This window comes from Capra hircus, chromosome 1, assembly GCF_001704415.2.
Source record: "Capra hircus breed San Clemente chromosome 1, ASM170441v1, whole genome shotgun sequence".
NCBI classification, from domain to species: Eukaryota; Metazoa; Chordata; class Mammalia; order Artiodactyla; family Bovidae; genus Capra; species Capra hircus.
In genome coordinates this window covers 81138020-81156193 of record NC_030808.1, presented here as the reverse complement: position 1 = coordinate 81156193, position 18174 = coordinate 81138020, and the positions used below count along the sequence as shown (strand labels likewise).

General features: G+C 40.9%; 1 protein-coding gene across 3 annotated transcripts in view; it reads right to left on the bottom strand.

Annotated features, from left to right (window-relative positions):
- IGF2BP2 (insulin like growth factor 2 mRNA binding protein 2) overlaps positions 1–18174 on the bottom strand; it is a 163998-nt gene that overhangs the window by 88809 nt on the left and 57015 nt on the right. The window lies entirely within an intron of this gene.

Sequence of the window (18174 nt, the reverse complement as noted above, 5' to 3'; positions counted from 1 at the left end):
ATCATTAGGATTACAAAGATAACAATCATTAGGTCTGGCTTTATGGGATGCTACCTACACAGTCACACAGGTCCTACGCTCAGAAGCGCCCCCCCCCAATACTTCATTTAATGCTCTCCTGTTACCATGCAGAAATTCTTAACATCTTGTCTTCGAATCTGCGTTTTGTAAGTAAAGTCAATGAACAATGGAGCACGTGTGAGCAGAAGGGATACATGTAATGTGTGTGTTGCCACTCCTTGTGCCCCTCTTTACACTGACCATTTGTGATGCCCTTCAAGCAGAGAATTCGTGGGCCCACCACATGTGGGAGTTAGGCAAGACTCAGCAAGTACAAGGCAAGCACACGATGTCTACAACTGAGTAGTAGATGTGAAGCTTCAAGAAGCCACATTTTCCATTGCAACCAGAACTCGCTTGGAACACAGAAAGAAGGCAATGGCATTTTAAGAAACACAAATGACCAGTGGATCCTACGGTATTATTTTCTTATGCAAATCAAGCACTTACACTGAAAGTATGCGTCTGATGTAAAAAGAAAAGATAGGGCAATCCATAGTCCCTTTTCTATTAATCCTACTATCAGTTAGCCAAAGGAAGAGTACTGGTAGAATGCAAAATAAACACAGCTGCAGCTGCATTAGTTTGGTGCAGCACTTCCACTGTTCTAGTGAGAACAGCGTATGAGCTACAAAATACAAATTGTGCAATTCTGGTGATTTCACATATGAGTTGAATGCTCTTAAATTTGCATTCTAAACCTGCATTGCATGATATCAGAGTGAACAGTAAAATTCATAATAATTATGAAAATCTTTAATTTTCCTTTACTTAGAATGACATTAAGAGGCAAATAAAATATACCATGACAAGCCAAGATAGAGAACATGGAAGAAAGGATAAAGCTTTATATTTTTGTACTTTTAACAACACTTTTTTCCTGTTTTTTTTTTTTTTTAAATCAGGAGATCCTATACTTTCATTCTGCACTTGGCTCTACAAATTATATAGCAGCCGTGACAACAGTTAACAGGTAGAAGGATTAAATTATGATTAATTCATTGCCTGCTTCCAACTGAACTTCAAGAGGTGAAAGACTAGATAATTCAATAATAAAGCTAAAAAAAAAAATAGAGTAAGTATTACTGCCTGGAATTTTGAGTTTGGTGAAATCAACTCATCAACACATACACACAACCTCCTTTCACCATATGCAGCAACCCAGAGTATTCAGCCTGGAACGGAGGAAAGAGGTTTTTACATTAAGTCACCAGTACTTCTCCCAGTGCCCAAGACGGTGCCTCGGGGCATTCTGGCAAGGGAAAAGCATGTAGACAGGACAAGCAGTATAGATGACACATTTTCAGTGCAAATCTCTGTATGACACAAGCAGCCTCAGACCTCAGCAATGACTTACTGCTCATGTGCACCTGTCATACTTGGCACCTCAGAGGAGAGAGAGAACCCCTTATGCTCGATGGATGTTTTAAGATTTTAAGTGCACAAGCACTTTCATACATAGTCTTATTTTATTCTTATCATAGCCATGTGAAGAACTCAGGAAAAGTAGATTTTTAATAACATTTTTATTGTCAGTGTTTCAATGACAAAATTAATGTTGCTTTTAATGTTCCTGACCTGGGTACCAATGACATGGGTATATTCACTTTAGACTCATTCTTTAAACTTATTTTTTGTGTTTTATGTACTTTTGGGTATGATAAGAGTCTTCAACAACAACTGAAAGGTAATAAATATTCAGTGTAGGAAATTAGAAAAGAAGGCTAAAAATCTCCCACAATCCCATCAAAGGAAACTATTAACAATTTGATGTTTTCCTTTGTTTTTATAAAATTGAAATCCTGTTTTTCCCTGATGTCTCTTGTTCAATATACCGTATCTTCACACAGCATTAATGATTCCACATAGTATTTCTTAGCAAAGATAAACCCTATATATTTAACCAATTTTCTACTTGGATTTTCAGGTTGTATCTAACATTTCCAGAATTACTGGAGGGCACTCATCTCTCTCTCAGGGAAAAGGAACAGCTTGTGGAGACTGACAACCTTACCGCCGCTGTGTGCAAGGGCAGGAGGAGCTCACCAGGTCAGAGTCTTGCTCCTCTCCACAAGCTGCTATGCACATCCTCTGATCAGGGGGTTTAGCTTGACAAACCAAAGCGGGTAACAGTGAAAGGCAATCAGTTTGACCCTTTCCCATGAACTCTCTTCCACTAAAATGGGGCTCAGTCCACCAAGCTGAGGGTTAAGATCATGAGGGGTGCATTTCTGTGGTGTCTGGTCTGAGATGAAGGGCCCCATCACCGTCCCTCTGAGGTGTACTGCTCAGGTCCAAACAGTTCCTTGGGAGGCCAGGCAGGGAGAATAAACTTTTCAAAGGTACAAGGTTGCAGGGTTCGAGGTTAGTAGGGAGGTTCTATAAATATTTACTGAACAAAACTCTGCCTGTTAACTGGTGACACAGAGCAAGGTGTGGTTTTCCTTCCCACCCCCGGAGGCGGCTGGGAAAGCTGGTCTGACAAACCAGTGGGAAGCACTGCCTGGCCACGATGGAACCAAGAGACACAAGAATGCTGAATATGACTCAGGAAATGAAGTGAGCCCAACCATCTTCTGCCTGCCTTCTCCTCTGAGCCCCCACAACTCCCACTCCTAGTCACTGAAGCCGGAAACCATAGAGGAGAAGACACTCATAAACAAAACACTGGCCACAAAAATGAGAGCCTGGAGGAGCTGACCAAACAAATAGCTCTGGTTGCAGTACACAGTTTAGCTGTTTCCCAACAGGTTGAAATATCACTGGCACCATTTAATACTGCAAATGCCACTGGGTGGCAATAAAAATCATGAGCTGTGGGAGGCTGCACATAGAAAAAAAGTTTTAGCCTACCTCCGGTTTGGTGGGTGGTCTGAAAGTTTTCTTTTTGGCAAAGCCATGTCCATTCCTTTAGAATCCTAGCTAGCTGAAGCAGCCAAGAACTGAGGTTTAGGAAGATGACCTTCCTTCAGGTAGAACCACAACTAGATTGTCTAGACCTAAGACAATCTTTCTATCACCTAGGGATTCCTGAGACAGTGATTCCAGAATCTACTCAAAAACACAAAGCTGTTTAGCTACAGTTTACTAGGAAATCCACCTATCACCCCCAGTCAATTCTAATCTACTCCTTGATTCTAAAAGAAAATTAGCCCTTTTTTCACATAACATAAAATGTAGTCTATGTGGCACAATAAATTTTGCTTAGGGACATCCTGAGGCAGTGAGGGCCTTCAAAAGGATAGGAAGCTATCTTCCTGATCTGTTGAAGCCAATGTGCACACATTACTCACAGCAACTGTGGACATACAACATGCTGGCTCCAGATATCAGTGAACTCAAAGTAAGTGCTCCCAGTGGCAGAGCAGTGCTCTGCTGTGGGGCTGCTTCTCACATGAGCAACTCCACATCCCCCAGCATCAGCAGAGAGTGATCAGAGTAGTGATGACTCTTATTGTCCTGAACTTCTGGGAAGTTCAGCTAGAGTGTAATTCAGAAGGATTAGCCTTTTTAGCACTGAAACCCAAGGTCAAACTGAATGTCTCTCTCTTCTGGACCAAAAACAGAGCCAGCTCTCACAAACATGGGTACGAGGCATGATTTGATTTATAAGCTTTGTGGGCCTCTATACAGGCTTCCCGGGTGGCTCAGTGGTAAAGAATTCACCTGCCAATGCAGGAGATGCAGGAGACATGGATTCAGTCCCTGGGTCAGGAAGATCCCCTGGAGCAGGAAATGGCCACTACTCCAGTATTCTTGCCTGGGAAATCCCACGGACAGAGACTGGTGGGCTGCAGTCCATGGGACTGCAGAGAGTCAGACATGACTGAGCACGCGTGCATGCACACGTGGCGTCTATGAGGAAGACTGTATACGGCACTGGAGCAGAAGTGGGATACAGCCAGCAAAAAGCATGCAGCATGTCATGCAAGTGGGACTTCCCTGGTGGTCCAGTGGCTAAGGTTCTGTGCTGCCAAAGCAGGGGGCCTAGGTTCGATCCCTGCTCAGGGAACTAGATCCCACAAGCCCCAGCTAAGATCCTGAATGTCACAACTAAAGATCTCGAATGTTGCAGTTAAAGACCCAGGGCAGCCAAATAAATATACAAATATTTTTTAAAACATTCTGCAAGCAAGACACCTATTTGTTGCTAACTCTTCTTTAGATTTTCACTTAAATGATAGATTCTCAAACTAGGGACTCCTGTAGAAATTATCTGAAATATTTTGAGAGAAGAGAAAATACTCTGATGTTTGGCAGCAGGGCCAGAAAAAGAATCTCTTTGATGCTTTAAGTTGAAAAGTTAGGTCCATAAAGATCTAGGTATCCAAATGTGGTCAGGCTAAATTTGAGTGTGGGCTGTTTCTCATTCCTGGCCTGCCTTCTTTTGGACATGTGATTGGGCAAACAGCAAAATCAAAAATAAACAAAAGCAAAAAACAGGTAAAACACAGAAATAAGTCAGAGACCTAGAAAACTCCAACATTAATAATTTCCAAATCACTAGGAGTTAGGGATAATTATCCAGCTATGTATCAATGGGATCACTATGTTTTAACATTCTATGATTCTCATGCTTCCAAAAATTATCTGCTTACTTGTAGCTTCTAAATTACTATTTATAAATAGGTACCCTTTTTCTGCTTTGAAGAAATTTAAAGATGCTAACATTTATGTTTTGGTACAGTCATCATCTTAAGAGATCTTTGGTATTTACAGCCTAGGTGCTCTGTTCTTTCAAACTGAAAAAAAATCTATGGCCAACTTTAGTTTAACAGGTTGGGAGTATTCCAAATGTAATCATGAAAGTTTCCTTCTTGTCACTGTCTCAGGGAGTCCTACTCAGCCTGCTCTCAGCAGCAGCAAAAAAGGCAGAGGAAGGAACAATGGGCTGGCATAATGGAGACGCTGTTAAATGCATGATGTCCTGCCTGCCTGTCTCAGGGTGTCTGTAAACTACAACTGTTGTGCTTTAACACAAGAGGCAGCAACTGGCAAATAGAAAAATACACCACAAAGCCTGCTGCTCTTACTATTATGGGCAAACAGCAACCTTGTCAAGGATCAGTTTTCTACCCCGCTCCCCTCAATAATAGGTTATATAGAAGCTCTCTTCCAAGTTATAGAATTTATTTCTAAAAATTCCCAACCAGAAAATTCTAGATGGGCAGTAGGAACTGGAAAGGCATAATATGTAACAATCATGAGAGGCAGAACTCCCCAGCTCTTGATTTAGGGCATACGACTGTCACCCCACCCCAACGTCCACACACAGCTTGCCCTGTGACAACCCTGTTCCAAAAGTGCTGCCGTCTCCATACACTTCAAAATTCAGCCCCATGGGTCCCCCTGTCCCCTAAGTTCTTGACACACAGAATTCCAATGTCATTGATAACCTTGGAAATTCAAACACTTATCTCTCTTCACCATGAAAATTATTTTAAAATATGTATAGTAATTCAAGTACTTCTCCCTTTTCCTGCCTGACTATACTGAGAAAGGTATTTAACCTAAACACATACATACCAAAGCTGTGTTGTAAAGGCTAATTACCTATTAGTTTATTTATTAGACTCTTGGCATTAAAAATAAATGTTCAGTTCAGTTCAGTTTAGTCACTCAGTTGTGTCCGAATCTTTGGAGTGGAAAAAAAAAAAAAAGAAATTGGGGTCAATACGTGAAGACTCAACCCAGAGAAATAAAGACATATTCTCAATTACTGATTAGATACTAATGATAATGATGCATGCTGTAGTCCATACTTCAAATAAGCAATTATTATTGATGTAAGAAGTGTAAACAGTTAATGAATGGGCTAATTACTTTTCTGATTGGAGACTGGCCTCTGTTTCTCACACAGACTCTCTGACAATCTATCTAAAATCTCTATGGGTAACTCCTGGGCCACTTCCTCCCAGGCATATTGAAAATCTCTGAAAATTAGTTAAAACTCCCTCTGGGTAACTCTGAGAAAAGGCTTCAAGATGTTTTACTAACCAGTGTGAAAAAAAAAAAAAACAATTTACAATTGGGCTTGGAATTAGGCAGGATATGATCTCTCATTGAAAGGCAAAGGCACTACAACAATTAGCAAAGTTGCAGCGTGTTAGAAAGGTCCCTGACATCAAGCCAAGAGCATGAATTAGCTTGGCTCGGAGAGAAGAGAGCCTGTTCCTGAGATAAATCGGCAAGCACGCATCTTTAACAAAAATTCAAAGGACACCAAAACCACAATGGCATCCTGGCTTTTATCCCTCTTGCTGATTTAATAGGTGACTATAAACTCTTCAAAAGAGGGGACTACATCTTAGCTCTGTTCCTGCGTCAGAATCCCCAGGAGAACTTGTTAACACGGGACCCACTTACAGAGTTTCTGAAGCAATAGATCTGAGGTGGGCCTAAGAATCTGTAGTTCCAACAAAGTTCCTAGTTGACAGTAAGGGGGCTACACTTTGAGAAGCATGTCCTGGCTTCTGTATTACATGGGTTAGAAAAAGGAGAGAGGATGTTTACCATTCTGTGGAGAACATCCCCTTAACAGCACTGGAGGGCTGCACTGTGAAAGGGTCCTTCAGGAAATGCCACATAGGCCCACACTTTGCCTTTTATATTGGGAATGTATTACCTGTTGGTCTTTAGTCTATGTATTATAAGCCTCTCTTTACTTAGAGACCTTCCAAAGCAAAGGAGAGCAACTCCCACAGCCTAGGAACCATATCACCTGGGATGACATGCAGCCTATCCCCTGACTAAGAGGCACCTGGGTTCAAAACCTGGCTCTTTCACTTACTACAGTGTGAGCCCTTGATCAAGGTAATTAAATCTTTGAGCCACTGCCACCTTATCTATAAAATGGAAATCAAAACAACAATACCTACAACTCAGAGCAAAGCTGGAAGATTGTGATGAAATAATACAGTAAAAAAAGATCTTCACGACCCAGATAACCACGATGGTGTGATCACTTACTTAGAGCCAGACATCCTTCAATGTGAAGTCAAGTGGGCCTTAGGAAGCTAGTGGAGGTGACGGAATTCCAGTTGAGCTATTTCAAATCCTGAAAGATGATGCTGTGAAAGTGCTGCACTCAATATGCCAGCACATTTGGAAAACTCAGCAGTGGCCACAGGACTGGAAAAGGTCAGTTTTCATTCCAATCCCAAAGAAAGGCAATGCCAAAGAATGCTCCAACTACCGCACAATTGCACTCATCTCACCTGGAGAATCCCAGGGATGGGGGAGCCTCATGGGCTGCCATCTATGGGGTCGCACAGAGTCGGACACGACTGAAGCGACTTAGCAGCAGCAGCAGCACATGACGTAAAGTGATGCTCAGAATTCTCCAAGCCAGGCTTCAGCAACATGTGAACCGTGAACTCCCTGATGTTCAGGCTAGTTTTAGAAAAGGCAGAGGACCCAGAGATCAAACTGCCAACATCCGCTGGGTCATCGAAAAAGCAAGAGAGTTCTAGAAAAACATCTATTTCTGTTTTATTGACTATGCCAAAGCCTCTGACTATGTGGATCACAATAAACTGTGGAAAATTCTTAGAGATGAGAATACCAGACCACCTGACCTGCCCCTTGAGAAATCTGTATGCAGGTCAGGAAGCAACAGTTAGAACTGGATGTGCAACAACAGCCTGGTTCCAAATAGGAACGTACTTGTAACGTACTCCTGTACGTCAAGGCTGTATATTGTCACCCTACTTATTTAACTTATATGCAGAGTACATCATGAGAAACGCTAGGCTGGAGGAAGCACAAGCTGGAATCAAGATTGCTGGGAGAAATATCAATAACCTCAGATATGCAGATACCCTTATGGCAGAAAGTGAAGAAGAACTAAAGAGCCTCTTGATGAAAGTGAAAGAGGAGAGTGAAAAAGTTGGCTTAAAGCTCAACATTCAGAAAACTAAGATCATGGCATCTGGTCCCATCACTTCATGGCAAATGGATGGGGAAACAGTGGCTGACTTTATTTTTTGGGGCTCCAAAATCACTGTGGATGGTGATTGCAGCCATGAAATTAAAAGACGCTTACTCCTTGGAAGGAAAGTTATGACCAACCTAGACAGCATATTAAAAAGCAGAGACATCACTTTGCCAACAAAGGTCCATCTAGTCAAAGCTATGGTTTTTCCAGTGGTCATGTATGGATGTGAGAGTTGGACTATAAAGAAAGCTGAGCACAGATTTGATGCTTTTGAACTGTAGTGTTGGAGAAGACTCTTGAGAGTCCCTTGGACTGCAAAGAGATCCAACCAGTCCATCCTAAAGGAGGTCAGTCCTGGGTGTTCACTGGAAGGACTGATGTTGAAGCTGAAACTCCAATACTTTGGCCACCTGGTGCAAAGAGCTGACTCATCGGAAAAGACCCTGATGTTGGGAAAAATTGAGGGCAGGAGGAGAAGGGGACAACAGAGGATGAGATGGCTGGATGGCATCACCGACTCAATGGACATGGATTTGGGTGGACTCCGGGAGTTGGTGATGGACAGGGAGGCCTGGCGTGCTGCAGTTCATGGGGTCACAAAGAGTCAGACATGACTGAGAGAGTGAACTGAACTGAACTAAAGCTCTTAGACAAAAGACTAAGGCAGAGAAAACTCAGTGTCAGTGCTATCACGCCTAGTTTTACTGAGGATGTCTAGAGTTCTCTACCCAGATCACTGTAACCCAGGAATTGTTCTTCTACTGACAACTGCCACCTACCCAGACCTTTCAACATGATGCCAAGACAGGAGAGAGATCTTTTTCCCGAGAAAACATCACGCACAGTCCTTTTGGGTCCCTTGGTCCTCCTGCCAAACTTGTATCTTTGCTCCAAACCAGACCCTCCGTAAATGCCAGTGTAAGAAGTCTATCTGGAGCACTTTTACCTGAAGTCCGCTAGGTGCCCTAAATGAATTCACTGCTCTTCAAAAACCAGGCTTTCTGAATAAAAGAAAGGTGTGGGCCATCATTAGCCAATCAAAGATAAATCACCAGAGCATCTGAACACATGCACTTCCTTTAAAAATTATGGAATTCAGTGCACAATCTCTTTTAAAATTTTTGTTTCATTTTTCAAACATTTTTACTATAAAAGCAATAAAAATAAAAAAGAAATTGGAAAATTAAGACTAGTGATTTTATCACAAGATAACCATAACTGATGCATGTTACTACAGTTATGTATTTATGAAAATAGGATCATACTGTTTGTTATTGTTATGTGATCTTTCTCACTATATTGTATGTTTTTAAATTATATGATTTTCATTTTTTATTGAAGTATAGTTGATTTACAATGTTGTGTTAGTTTATGATGCACAGCAATGTGATTCAGCTACATATATATTTTTCCTCTCTCAGATTATATTCCATTATAGGTCATTACCAGATACTGAGTATAGCTCCCTGTGCTACACATTAGTACCATGATGCTTTTCTATTTTATAGATATGAGTTTGTATCTGTTAATTCCAAACTCCTAAGGTATCCTTCTCCCCCATTCTCTCCCCTTTGGTAATCTTAAATTCGCTTTCTAAGTCTGTGAGTTTGTTTGTTTTGTACAAGATGTTTTAAAATATTTTTCTATAACATTAGTTCTAACGGCTGCAAAGGGTGTCATGACGTGGTTCGGCAATAACTTACTTAACCTCTTGGCGTCTTTTCTCCCACAAAGGCCTTGTCTGTGCTGAGGGCCCAGCAGGGGGAATGTACATACTCACTGCCCCCCATCACTGGGCCTTGAACTGAACTGCTGGACTCATAAAGCTAAAGGAATCCTGCAAATGGACTTAATCAAAGAAAACCATTTAAATTAAAAATACTTCTATTAGTTTTCTACACATTCTAATACGGGAGAGCCGGTAGCCCACAAATTCCTTCCCTTTTTATACTCCAGTGTAGCTCATTTTCCCCCATTTTTGTTTTAATGAGAAATTTTGTCAATGAAATTAAATCAGAATATACTTTATATATATTCCCCAGGGTCTGAGCAGTTAGACTTTTTTTTTTTTAAATTAAAAAGAGGGGAAATCAAGACATGTAAACTATTTACTATGCTTCAATCCTGTATTCACTAGAGGGAGAATGCAGGGGGCCAAGACTGGTGGGGCAGATAAATTTAAGTCTTACACTGTACATTCTAACTAATTAATGCTGCTAAAGAATCAAAGATTCTGATTCTTTGATTCAGGGAAGTCCAACTCTTGCTGTTTACACTGTGCCTCTCAAAGGGTTCCATAAAACTGATGACTGTGAGTGTAGGGCTCACGTAGCAGTCACCTCAGGAAACCCCTATAGCCGTGGTCTCCACGATGTCACTCCCGAGGACTGCCAAGTACCTGCAGAAGTGAACTCTGTGCCCCCTGCCCCCAGCCCTCCAAGTCTGTGCCTCTTGCTTCTTATTTCTCACTGATTCCTTCAAAGAATATGTCTTCCTTCCCATTTGGAAAGGACCAACATTACCAGGAAAGATAGAGAGACGATTACACACATATATATTATCTAGAAAGATCAACTCAACTCAAATATCCCTTATAAAAGTTAATTATTTCTCACTTCCCATAGTAAGTCATGCCTGGGAGCACCTGAGGGTCTATCATGGTGTCACATGCAGATGAGGCAACTGCCCCATGAGAAGAGAGAGCAGGGTGCGGCCGTTCCATCCCACTGCTAAGCAGACATTTCCTCCTGATGCACCAGTGCCTCACCAGCATCTCCTCACACCCACCTCCCTCCTCTGACTTCCGTATCACATCTAATAAACCAAAGCGGCCCTTCTCCCAAGATCCCCAGTTCAGGATCACTGGGCCACCTTTGAGGACTCCTCTTCCTTATCTTCACATCCAGACACTAACTCTGTTTCTTCCCACAATGTCTTCCATCTGCCTCGTTCCTTCAGCTTCCTCAGCCAAGACCCTAGTTCAGGATTTATTATTCACACACCTAAACAAATCCGCCTCTTAACTGGACTCCTCACCCATCACTCCACCCCATACTTGTTTTGATCAACCCTCTCTGCCAATCAGACACTCAGGGAGTTACAGAATAGAATTTAAACCTCTTTGTCCAACACTCAGGATACTCTGATTCCAGCCATATCTCTGGCCTAGCAAAATTGGTCTATTCTATTCCAGGGACACATTTATATATGCACTCTTTTATTTCCAAACTATACTTGACATCTTTTTCCTGCATTTGGAATGTCCTTCCCACTTTTCCACTCTTCTTTTCCTTAAATTTTACTCATATTTGAGTGTCCAGCTTAAATTTAACTTCTTCTAAGAAGCTATCAAAACATCAAAAGCTATTAATCTCTCTCCTCTGCATTTTCATTCATTCAAAAAACATTTATTAAGTTCTAACAGCATGGCAGGCACTAAGCTAGTTATTGAGTATAAGGAGATGAACAATAAAAACCTGTACACAGAAATGGTTCTTATTTTTATATTTCTCTCCCTCCATGAGTCATATCTGCCCCAATTAGACGTAAACCTTTGAGAGGCTGTATCTCACGTGTCTTTTTTACTCCTTTAACACTCCTGTCATAGTGTCAGGCATGTCACCAAATGCTCAGTAAATCTTTGCTGATTGATTTTTGACTAGTACTTATAGATGCAATCTACCTACACACACATCCCTTGACCTGCCTGTGACAGCAGTCATTTATACCTCCAAGCTAAAAGGGTCATATCTGGAGAAGCTAATCTTTGTTAACACTATGCTCCAAAACCAACAGGGCTAAATGGTCACTTGACCAAAAACAGTAATTTTCCTTCCCACAGAGAATGCAAGCAGTTTGCCTTAGGCATTGAGTGCACTTTGTAAAACCCTGATGCAACAGCAAAAGGCACCCTTTTGAATGGGACAGGAGACGGTACAGGTGGTCTCTGCCTTTGCGTGTCTAGGCAACAGAACATAGGTTTGGTCAAAGATTCTCATTCACAGATGCCTTTGATAGTCCTGACAGACTCATAACCATTTCATCTCATATAAATTTAGGAGATATGCAAAAGATCTGTCAAGCATCCAAAATATGCATCAATTCAGCCAATATTTACCAAACACTAAGAAGAGGCAACACACTTTACAGGGAAAAGCATGGGGTTTGGAATTAAGAAAACCTGGTTTTGATTCCTAGATTTACCACTAACTAGTTGTGTAGAAAAACAACTGACCTTGCTCAGCTTCAGTCTCCATCTCTGTAAAACAAGGTTAAGGTCACCTACCTCACAGGGTTGCTATGAGGATAAAATGAGATAATGCATGCTAAGTACTTGGCACCAATAGGTTCACAGGTAGAAAGTTGTTGGTATGGTCAAAGGAGAAAAATAGAGCAATGGTGGCATTTAAAGCACTGGGCTTCGTGCTTAATTTGCACAGGTGTATATTCAACAAGACAAGCTCAAAGACAACCTGACTTGGTGACATAAATAAGATAAATACAAATAAATATATCTTATACCTTGGGACTACGGGTCTGTCTTTAAAGTCTTTTCTTTAAAAAAAAAATTTTTTTTTTTTTACTTTTCATTTATTTTTGGCTGTGCTGGGCCTTCATTGCTGTGCAGGCTTTTCTCTAGTAGCAGCAACTGGGGGCTATTCTATAGCTGTGGTATGCAAACTGCTCAGTACAGTAGCTTCTCTTGCCATAGAGCTTGGGCTCTAGAGAGTGCAGGCTTCAGGAGCTGCAGCATGTGGGCTCAGTAGCTATGGTTCCTGGGCTCTAGAGCACAGGCTCAATAGTCTTGGCGCACGGGCTCAGCTGCTCCACAGCATGTGGGATCTTCCTGGACCAGGGATCGAACCCATGTCTCCTGCACTGGCCGGCAGAATCTTCACCACTGAGCCATCAGGGAAGCCCCGTCCTTAATGTCTCAAGTAATGTTCAATTTAGGTGTTTCATGGGTATCAAAAGCAACATCATGCCAAAGTACTTAATGAAGCGAAACACTCTCCAACTACTATCATGGCAAAATCACTTAGTGCTTTCAATTCAAACTGTTTTGGGGGATGTAAGTCAGTCGTGGAACACTCGTGTGTGTGCTCATTCAGTCATTTCTGACTCTTTGTGATCCCTTAAACTGTGGCCAGCCAGGCTCCTCTGTCCATGGAATTTTCCCAGCAAGAATACCAGAGTGGGTTGCCCATTTCCTCCTCCAGGGGAATCTTCCTGACCCAAGGATCAAACCCACATCTCTTGCGTCTCCTGCACTGGCCGGCAGATTCTTTACCACTGCGCCACCTGGGAAGCCAGGTAGAGGATTTGACTGCACTTTCAAGTTCTTTCACCTACTTTCCCTTGGGCTAAATGGCTTGTACACTCCTAGAAAGTCACGTTGGGTCCAAAAACCAAAGTTGGCTCTTTAGGGAAGATAACACTAGGGATCCAAAACTAGTCTAAGAACTCAACTTCAGGGCTGCTGCTGCTAAGTCACTTCAGTCGTGTCCGACTCTGTGAAACCCCATAGACGGCAGCCCACCAGGCTCCCCCGTCCCTGAGATTCTCCAGGCAAGAACGTGAGTTGCCGTTTCCTTCTTCAATGCATGAAAGTGAAAAGTGAAATTCAAGTCACTCAGTCGTGTCCGACTCTTTGTGACCCCATGGACTGCAGCCCACCAGGCTCCTCTGTCAATGGGATTTTCCAGGCAAGAGTACTGGAGTGGGGTGCCACTGCCTTCTCCTCAACTTCAGGGCAGGCTCCCGCAAAGAGGACACACCTACCTACCATACAGTAGCCGCACAAATGTGTGCTGAACATAAGAATGAGTTTCAGTTACAGTGAACCTGTACCTCCGTGTAATGTAACACCTGAGATACCAATGCAGTAATGTTTCTACAAAAAGAATTCCAATTTTGAGAATCAGAGAAGGAAATACAAATGCCCAGTTTCCATCTCCCCCAAGAATAGAATACTTGGGGAAAAAAAGTACTGAAAGAGAAGCTGGTGTTCATTCACAAACATGTGCCACTGTTAATGTGACCCCCCTTTACACACCCCTTTTTCAGTCTCAGAGATGAGTTTGTACATGGTTTCATCTGTGGGTTTCCAGTTCATACAGGAAGTCAAGGATAAATGTTATTTTTTAGCATCTTGCTAAAAAACTTAGCTCTCCACCTAAGAAGATATTACATCAAGTACTTTTGCACTCAAATCCCAAATTAGAAGACAAAGAAATCTGAAAGGAGAAACTACCCTTTAGAGAAAAGGAATAAAGTTCTCCTCCGCCTTTCTGAAGAGTGGCAGCTATTCCTTCCACCACTCCACATCGCAGTATCTGAGAAGCACAGGGAAGGCTGAAAAAGCTGTGGATGACCTTACTAGAATTTCATGCTTACTTATACGTGTGACTTCAAGCCAGTGCCCAAGCTTCCAATCTCTCAGAAGTCACCCATAAATCAGCAAATGAGACAAGTGCTGCAAATAGCATAATTTCTCATGAGCAAGAATTGTGGCTACGTTGCTAGGTTGGTTTTTTTTTTTCGTAGTTAACAGAGAATGGTAAAACTGTTTCAAATTTCATATGAGAAAATCTGAAATTTACACAAGAGTAAAGAGATAGTATAATGCATCCAGCTTTAACAGTTATCAATATATAGCCACTCTTGTTTTAACTACAGCCTATCCAATGGATTTTTAAGCCAGAATTCATAGCATTTTTTAGAAGTACTTCAGTATGTATCTCTAAAAGATAGACTTTAAAAAATCACTACTATGTCATTATCATACATAATTCCTTTACAGCATCAAATATGTTCAAATATACTCCAATTATCCCATAATCTCATTATCTTTTTTACAGTTGATCAAAAACTGAATGTTCACAATGGGAAGAAAGTTAGAGATTGCACTGACCAATTCTACCCAACATGATCCCACTCCCCACCCACCCTTAAAGCAGTATCTCAGCTGTGACACTGCCCTGGAGAAGAAATGTGTGCATTTTGCAGAAGACATGAATCTTAAACTCATGAGCTGATTTTTTTTCCCCCAGCATGTTATTCTACCATCTTTTATCACTTCAATTTTAAAAATTCAGAAGAATAGCTTTGTTGAGATATAATTCACATACCACAAAATTTACCCATTTGAAGTGTACAGTTCAATGGTTTTGAATATATTCACAGGGTTACACAAGTATTACCACTATCTTTAGAACATTTCCACTACTCTAAAAAGAAACCCCACACCGTTTAGTGGTCATTTGCCATCTCCCCTTCCCCAGTCCCTGGAAACCACCAGTCTGCTTTCTGTTTCTGTGGATTCTGCCTTTTCTGCACATCTTTACTCTATACTATGCTGTTTTAAAATTGCTTGGGGGTCTGCCTGCCCCTCTACCAAGGCAAGAACTGTTCTGGAAGGTACCTGGGGTACCTGATACTCATGGAAACAAGATTCCTTAGCTGGGGGCTCTCCCTTTTCCCGTAATTTGGGATCTGAGGATCAGCTGTTTCTTTTCATTTTAAGTGTCAGAAAGCCCAGAGGTGAATTTGTTGCCCAGCTTTTAAAACATGCAGCATATAATCATAAACATTTCTCTGAACAATCTTTCCCTCCAACCTGAATTTTCCTTTTGTTTTGTTCATATATTTTTGCTTATATTTCAAGAATTTTTGTACTTTATCTCAAATACACCTTTGAAACAAGGAAAGATTTAAATGCATTACATTTCTTTTCAGATATTCTGATAATATTCTATCATATCTTAAAAGTCTAGGAAAATCTCTCCCATTTGGCTATGATTATTTTCTTTTGATGACGGATGCTTCGGCTGGCGTATTCCAAAAATACTGTCCTAGGACTCCTAATAAAGGAGAAAAAAGGCAGAAAAGGTGACGTGAGTGAGGAAAGTTTAATCCTGTACATACAAAAAGAGGTGTAGGGTGTGGGGGCAGTTCTATAAAGAAAAAGTTGGTGATTAAATGGTTTAGAGAACTAAACGTAACAGTTTAGTGGTCGGGGAAACAGAAAGAAAAAAAGAGACATGGCAGGTATCACCCTCTCCTGGGATTACAGCATTTACTGAGAAGAAGGGGTGTGTCTCTGTACTTAAGAGACCAAGAACCGAAGCTTTACCGCTAGACGTATGATGCACTCATCCCAATTTCAAGTGCTGGATATTCAGCACATTTTGCTCAGTGATACCGATTGTTTTGCTCTTGCCAAAAGAAAAATATTCCGGACCAAGTTAACATTAAAATCCAGGCTTTCTGGGACTTGCCTGGTGGTCCAGTGGTTAAGAATCAGCCTTGCAATGCTGGGGAAGTGGGTTCGATTCCAGGTCTAGGAGCTTGGATCCCACATGCGGTGAAGCAACTAAGCCTGAGTGTTTGCAATGAAGATCCCATGTGCTGCAACTAAGACCCAGACAAGAAATACTAATAAAAAAAGAAAATTCAGGTTTTCCCAAGGAAAAGTTGCCTGGAAGTATCTCTCAGGCAAAAGACATTAATCCTTCCCTTCATGGAGTTCAACAAAATCCTTTCTGCACCCAGGAATGCAATGATTAATCAACTAATTTCGACCCCAGTTTTGTTTATATGTTCCAACCATAAACATTAATTGAAATATTTCCACTGCAGCAGTATCATGCTGGTTTAAACACTGCTGCATAACAAAATGCAAGCATGTTTCAGAACATGAAAGGACAACCTGGCAAAGCAACGCTGCCTGTATTAAATCCCAGGGGACACACAATGGAAAATGTGTTATTCTAGGCTGCACAGCTACTTGACAGCTAGAGCAAGGGACTAGGACTTCCTTTTCCATGTGAGAAACTACAATAGATATTCCACCTCACTTTGCAGCTTTAGAACAGTTTGCATGAAGACAAATTTGCTTGTTGGTGTCTCTCTGCTGTGTGGGAATGTAGGTTTAACATGTGAAACAGAGACATGCATGTGAAAAATACCACGTCTAAGAGTTACACATGTTTTTCATAGTATTTAAATAGGGGTCAAGTCCTTTGAAGAAGCTTTGCTATAATAACGGAGGTGAGCATGATAACACATCTAACATGGGCTGTATTCTATTTCAGTTACTGCTCTAGGGGAAAGCAGCCTTTACGTGGGGAAAAAAATGACTGGGCAATTTGAGATGTACAAAGGCTATTTTTAAAATAAAAGCTAGCAGGTAAAGTTTATCCAAATGTTTTAAAGTACGTATAGCACAGACTGGTCTGCACTGGTTCTTCTCATCAGCAGAACTCTCCCATCTTTAATGATGACAACCTCCTGGTTTCTTCAACAATGTTATAGCAAGAAATGTATAATTTCTACCGAAAGGCTAAGAAAATTTCTTAGCCTAGATTGTGGATTCTCAATCCTAGATGCACATTAGAATCACCTAGACGGCATTTTCAAACAGCTAACCTACCCACCCCCACCACCCAAATTATATTTTTTCTCTTTCTTATTTTTTAAATTTTGAAAGCATAACACATTTATGGGAGACTAAAAAAATACAGAACAAAGTTACATACAGCTATACTATATATTACAATTATTTTTTAAATAGCTAAATTAAGATTTTTAGTTGGAGTTTCAATGTCAAACTCTCAAAAATAGAATGAATATACAGAAAAATAGAAGGATATAATAGACCTGAGACACACCATGAACCAATTCAACATAATTTTATACAATTTTCACACAACAGTAGGATACAAATTCTATTCAATTTCCTAGAGTCTATAAACTAGAAGACACTAGAACATAAACAGGGACAGAAAGCAAGGTGCAAAAATGTCATGATCTAAAGGTACTGAAATCACACAGAATCTAGTGTCACTGCAGAATTCTGTTAGAAATCAGTATCAAAAGATATTTGAAAATAACCCACATATTCTCAAGTGCAATTTGACATTTACCAATAGAGATCTTTGACTAAGCCACTGAAAGCCTCAATAAAGTTAGAAGACTGAAAAAACACAGAGGTGACTGCAGAGAAGAAAACATTTAAATGAGAAACTAATACCAAAGATACTTAAACCCCACGTACTTGGAAATTAAATGCCCACCTTTAAATGATGGGTGTACCTAGGAAGCCATAAGAAGGAAAATTAGGAAATATTTGTAGCAGAATAAAAATGAAAAGAGAGTTCACCTGAATTTGTTGCATG